This window comes from Polistes dominula, unplaced genomic scaffold, assembly GCF_049000335.1.
Source record: "Polistes dominula isolate Pdom_NZ unplaced genomic scaffold, Pdom_raw_medaka contig_73, whole genome shotgun sequence".
In the NCBI taxonomy this organism is placed as follows: Eukaryota; Metazoa; Arthropoda; class Insecta; order Hymenoptera; family Vespidae; genus Polistes; species Polistes dominula.
This window is the reverse complement of record NW_028300951.1, coordinates 733215-740495: the sequence shown is the minus strand read 5'-3', so window position 1 is coordinate 740495 and position 7281 is coordinate 733215.

Below are 7281 nucleotides of genomic sequence, written 5' to 3'. Positions count from 1 at the left end.
CCCCCCCAAAAAAAAGAAGAAGAAGACCACTTTTCTATAATTCTTATCAAGAATTTCATTGTATATCCTCATATCGATACATATTTTACATTCCTAACTGTTCCTCGATCGATTCTCGATGGAATTGAAATTAGGGAAGTTCAGTTGAAGATTTAATAGAATTCCAACGAAGGTAGAAAATATCATTCGAGATTCTCGACATGAAAATTTCTATCATACCTTTTATTATCGTTATGTGAAAATATAGTAGATACATAGAAAATAGAGAGAAAAGAGTAAGAAATAGAAGAAGAAGAAGAAGAAGAAAAGTAAACTCGTGCAAACAAGTTCCATTCGTCATAACATACGCACTGTGGTAGGTATAATATAATGGTTTCTATACCTCCGGTGGTTATATACAACCATACTCGAACCTAGAACCAATTATCACTGCATAATCTTTTTGAAATTATTATTATTATCCTTATCTGTCATTTTTGTTTTTCCCATTTACTGAGACATAAAAGAAAAAAATAAAGCGTTCACGTTCAAGTTTCAGTGTATCAATTTAGTTTTCTACGTAATAGAAGGATAGTGGTGGATAGTTGTTGGTGACCTTGAACGATATATATCAACGTGTTCTCATTGAGGTCTAGGAAATGATATCGATCCGATTTCCCTCAACTCTTCCTATACAGTACTCCACTATCCTTTTCTCGAAAGCTTTCCGCGCAAGTTCAGCCGCACTAAACTATGTATATATAGGGAGAGAGTCCTTCGTCGTCATCAGGTGTATACGCGCGATCAATCCGTCGTCTGTCTGATTCCTCCTACAGCAACATACTAGCCTGGACGTTAATGGTACTCGCGCAGAAACTTCTGCGCATTTTCCTATACTACCTTAGAATACCATATTATTATACTTTAAGGTAGTATTCAAGTTTATGGTATATCCACATCCCCTACCTGTTCACATTTTTATCATTTCTACGATTTCTTTCAGTATTTTGTTTTTTTTTTGTTTTCAAGTGTCTGCACCTTATACAGAATATTTTACACTGATACTTCTATTTATTACATTTATTTTGAAAAGTAATATATTATGTTGTACACGTGCCCAAAGTTTGTGAAGATCCACCAATTCCATCCATCCATCCATCCATCCATCCAAGTTTGTAGTAGAGTCAAAGATATAACATCCTACATCCTAAGTTTAGGCAATTAATCAAGCTAAACGTTTAACCAAAGAAAGATAGAGAGAGAGAGAATCATTCGAAACACTGTACGCAAATGGTAGTATGGCAATGTTCTCGTAAAAAGAAAGACAGACAGAGACAGAGAGAGAGAGAGAGAGAGATATTTCGGAAGTGACCTTGAAGTAGCCGTTTAAACTCATGAACGAGACGATCCACGTCTGCGACCGGTTGACCCGGGTACGTAAAAGTGAAAAAGTAAGAAGGAAAAATAAAGGAATAAAAAGAGAGAGAGAGAGAGAAGAGGTCTAAAACCAAATATGGTAAACAGGTAAGGTGGCGCTAATAGGAAGCGTATCCTTGCCAGGTGATACGTTCTCGGCCTCCGGAGATAATTCGAAAGAAGAAAAAAAATCCTTCCTTCTAAGGGAGTCCTAAGGACCCGTCCGTCCGTCCGTCCATCGTTGTTGTCGTTGTCGTCGTTGTTGTCGTAGTTGTTGTCGTTGTCTTCGTGTACCAAACCAACTTCAATGTCCTCCATCGAGATCGTATAACATCGCGTACAGCGCCAAAAGAGTCGTTGGTAATCTTAAAATTAGTCACGCCGTGAACTCGACTTGAAGGACAATGCCAATGATCCTTGCCCTGGCTACTACTACTATTACTAATAGTAGTAATAGTAGTAGTAGTAGTAGTACTAGGCCATTTAGGCCTCACCTCTTTCTTTTTCATCAACTCTAGTTTTATATTTTTAACCTTGACAAAAGTACTCTTATATTATTCCTTTTTTTTATGTTTCTTCTTCTTCTTTTCATTTTATTTCCTTCTTCAAAGAAATGTCCCGCCCTGACTCCTAAAATCATTCCTTCTACTTCTTTTTCTTTTTCTTTTTTATTATTATTATTATTATTATTATTATTATTATTATACTACTTTCGGCAAGGATTATTTCTCGTGAAAGAACGTGACCAAAGAAAAGAATTACTCCTCCTCCTCCTCCTCCTCTAAAATGTCATTTCCTCTATCGTTCTAAACACGCATCGGAGAAACTTTCTTTCGTAATCGCTTATTAACGATCAGTAATAGTAGTAGTAGTAGTAATAGTAATAGTAGGCTTGTCTATTTTCCTTTTTTTTTTTTTTTTTATTCCTACACAAGAGAAGAAGAAGAAGAAGAAGAATCGTACTCGTGTACGATTTTCCACCTTTTCATCAGCTATGGTAAGAAGTAATGGTGTCTTTAGCCTATGGTAATGAGATGTTTCAGTGAAAGTGATAAATTCTTCTTACCCACGATGGAGAATGTTTTACAAGTCGTTAACCATTTTATTTAACTTTCATAAGAATTCTACTTAAATCAATGAGATTATTAATATTAATCTTATTTATATTTGAATTTACAAAGTTTTACTTATCTCATCTAATTTGAAGATAAACGAATAACCAACATCAACGCATTTTCTTAGAGACGTAAAATAAATCAACTTAAAGAAATATTAGGTGATTCGGAAAGTCGTTTCATTTTTTGTCCTACGCGATAATTTCATTAATTAATGCAAACTGACAAATAGTATAGCACATGAGATCGATCGAAAGGTTAAATTTATCAAATTCAACTATTTATGATCACTTGAAAAGGTTTAGGTTTAAGCAAACATTATCCCTTCATTTTTACAAAAGAAAAACGAAACGACTTTCCGAACCACCTAATATATATATGTGTAATGTAAAACTATATTTATGTGAGATAGAAGTAGAGTGTTTGTGTGGTAGCCAAGAGTAGTACCACCTTGTCAGAGAGAATCGTCGAGAAAAAGTCGAGTATGCCCTTACAAGTCCGCGAGCAACAACGCGTTGCAACTCGTTCGCGGTGAGCACACGTTTCTATTGGGTGTCGCACCTACGGATATCTCCTGGCAAGACTATTTATATATCGACCTTTGATTTTTCCGTATACCTTATATGCGGTACGACCGGTAGCGCACGCATCTATTCTCCCCGTATGTGCATATACGTGTTTATACGCCGTATAAACACGTACAAGAGATAGTGTAACTAAGTAAAGTAAGTGAGTATACTAACTTTGCTTGGACAACTGCGAAGGCGAGATTTAACCATAATAATAACATTTAATTCTTTATCTTTATCTATCTTGTTATCTTTTTTATTTCATTTGATTTACATTTCACAGAATTATAAACATTGTTTTTATTCAAATATGAACAATTCAATGATTTTATCTACTTCCATGATTCCTCTCAGTTTTTTATTATTTCTTTTTTTGCATTATCTTTCTTTAATATATGTAAATTACGTGTCACGTTGTTTGTCCGCAATGGATTCTTAAATTACTGAACCGATTTTAATCAAATTTTCCACACTGTGTGCAGTTTTATCCAACTTAAAAGATAGGATAGTTTATATATCAATTTATAATCGCAATTTTGTTTATTAACAAAGAGTCATAAAAACGGGTGTATCAGACTGATTGTGAGCCACATCAACGCGTAGTGAGGCACTCCTGTATATGTGTATAAAAAAAAAGATCATTTACAGATGATATAATGAAAGAATGATCTATGATCTATCATCAAAGTTGTTTTGCTTGTTGTAAGAAGGAAAGGAAGAAAACTCATGTGACTTGGTTACACATCACTGATTAGTACTGCACTATAGTAAAATATGTCTAATAATTCAACGAACCTTATCTAACTATTTCTTTTTTTTTTTTTTAATGATCGAACAGTCGATCGATAGATCGTATACGATTAAGTGCAGGTATTGAAGCGTGGAAAGTTACACGATCGATGATTTCCTATTTTTTTAATCAAATTGTACAAGGATAAAAATAACGCGAGACAAATTTGAGGATTGGGAAGATTTGAATCATCGATTTAATTTTAAATGCGATATTTTGATGTGATTAAAAAAACAAAAAAAAACAAAAAACAATTTTATCTCGTCTGGATGTATACCAAAGTGACGACATCTTTTTTTTTTTTAATCTTATTTTTCTTCCGGGTTGAAAATAATCAAAGAAGAAAACAAAGTAGAACGGGTTGGCGAACTTTCGACCTGCCGCGTATGCGAGTGCGAACTTAAAAAAAGACAACAACAAAAAAATCAGTCGAAATTTCACGCGTGCCCACGATGAACAACGTTGTTCGGCGAATTTAGTTCCTTTGGTTTTTTTTCTTTTTTTTTTTTAAACAAAAAAAAAGTATCACACATTCTATACCTCGTATTCGTGTTTCGATTGGGTTTAAAACAAACGTTCGGTGAAATGTTTGAGATGAGCAAACGAGGTACTTACGTACTTACATACTTTAAAAAGGTGCGAACACGACTGTGTGTGTTTAGAGAAAAATAAATAAAAAAAAGAAAAAGAAAAAAAAAAGGAAGAAAGACAGGAATGAGATATTCTATGTCACGTATTTCTATGTTTCTTCTTCCTCCTTCGAAAAAAAAAATCTTTACTCATTTTAAAAGATATTCCGGTCACTCTCGAATATCTTATCCGAAAAAAAAAAAGAAGAAAAAGAATAAACTTTAAACCCCCCATGCTTTTAGGCTACGTCATAAACAAAGTTTATCGACTTATATTTCTACAAAATCGCGACAGGTAAATTCTACTTTTCTTTGAGTCATCATCGTCTTCTCCTTGGTTTTATCAGCAAAGAACAAAAAAAAAAAAAAAAGAAAAAACAAAAATCAAGTGGATTATCCAAATTAATGAAATGAATAAAATAAAATCTATATATATATATATACATAATTATATGCGAATAAAAAAAAAGGTGGTGTATGTTTCTTGTGTCTCTCATTTTACAAAGAAAAACTTGATCGTACCTACACCCATAAATGGAAAAAATCACGTGCAGTCTTTTTTTTTTATCCCCCTCCCGTTTCTCTCTCCCTCTCTCTCTCTCTCTCCCTCCCTATCCTCGTGCAAATCTATCGCAAGAACTCGATCACAATGCGAAGTATCCGATTAAAAGAAAGAAGGAAAACGAATGAACGAAGAAACGAAAGGAAGAACAAAAATCAAATCAAATAAAATCAAATGAAATAAAAAGAAGCTTAAAGTCGGTGGTGGAACTTTACGCGTGTAACTCTCGCGGGTTCCGTTTGTAAACAAGTTTTTATCCACGATCCACTACGATGTTTATTCATGAGTTGATGGCGCGTGTGAGTATCTCCACCTCGAACGGTATGTTTCTCTATCGAAAAAGAAATAAACGAAATAAGATAAAGAAAGAAATAGAATGGATGGATGGATGGATGGATGATGGTGTTGTTGTGTCCTTTTAGAGAATGATCATATTCATTTGATTTTGATAAATTTGTTTATCAAATTTCTCAACTGATTGATTTCATGAAATAAGATGATCGGTGATATTCTCGTATCTTATTGAACGACGTGATGACTCGTCATCGCATTTTCACGTTCGTCATCATCGCACGAAAGAGTCATCATCTTGATGATGGTAGAATCATCATGCTCTGTCGACCCTCAGCCCACCATATTAGCATCCACTGGCGCCAACCGTGCCAGGGACCATTTATACTCATTTTACGTCTCAACTTTATTTCTTTCTCGTCGTTCCATTTTGATGTTAAACCTAATACGCTTAAAATGCGTCCAATCTGTCAAATAAATACAATGCAAAAATAGAAGAAAAATAATTGTTGTTTCGTTTCAAAAAAAAAAAAAAAAAGAAAAGAAAAGGTTCTTCTTGACGTTTGAAAGAAAGGATTATAGTTTAAATCCTCCTGGACCCTCTTAAAAAAGAACAAGAAAAAGAAAGAAAAAAAAGAATCCTTAACAAATCTATAGGAGTTAATACCCCCATGTAGAACCCAGCTTCCGCCTATGGACCGGATTTACGAACAATATAGGCGCAGCAACGATCGCAAACGGAAATACCTATGGTGCTTGGGCACCCGTATTACGAGTATAGAAACACGTGGCTATATTTATGCATCCGGAATATCGTCGGATAAATATCGTCTCCTCCTCGGTGAAATTGAGCCACGCCTCTGTCCGCACGTTGTTCTGCTTCAATGTATTGATTGACGATAGGTACACGTTACAATATTGTAATGTTCATCATCATCTCTATCGCTCTTTCAAATTTTAAATACTTTACTGTATATATATATATATATATATAAGTGTATGTATGTATATATGGCTCACAATCAATCCAATACACACGTCTTTAAATCAACGAATTACCTTATACCACCATCTATTAAAATCTTATCGAACTAACAGAGATAATCATGACACTTTATTAATAAACAAATAATATTGCGATTATAAATTGAAATATAAACCTATCCTATCTTTCAAGTTGGATGAAACTGCACAGATTGTGCAAAATTTAATTAAAATCGGTTCAATAGTTTAAGAGTTCATTGCGGACAAACAACGTGACACGTAATTTATATATATATATATTAAGATATATAGAATTAATTGGAATAAATGCGTTTGTCGAGGAAAAATGAAAACGAGTTTTCATCATTGTCATGTCACTTAACTGTCAAGACGATGTGTTGTTATTATTTTTGGTTTTTTTAATGTTTTATTTTATGATCGATACATCGTTGTGAACATTGTCATAGAAATCGAACGTGAATAAATCATTTCGAAAATCCCTTTTATCTTTGCGTAGGTTTTAATAAAGAACAGTTGTACGATACACAGTATAGATCATTATACTTGATAAGAATTGATTCTACGAAAAGATTATTGTAAACTCATTCTCACTCTCTCTCTCTCTCTCTCTATCTCTCTCTTTTTTTCTTTGATATAAAATCAATTATCATAATTAATTTCTACCTCATTGAAAATCCTACGTCGAAATGTATGCGGATCGGAGATATCGAGATATATCGTCAAACGTTAAATAAAAATAATAAAAAAAAAATAATAATAATAATAATAACAAAAATAACTGATAATTCAAAATTGTGCGTAGGTTCCAGTAGATAGATATCAAGAGAGAGAGGAGAGAGAGAGAGAGAGGAGTTGAAAATTTCGTAGTTGAATTGAACGAAACAACACGTTCGAATCCTGGGTGTCGTGCATTGTTCGACCTGTC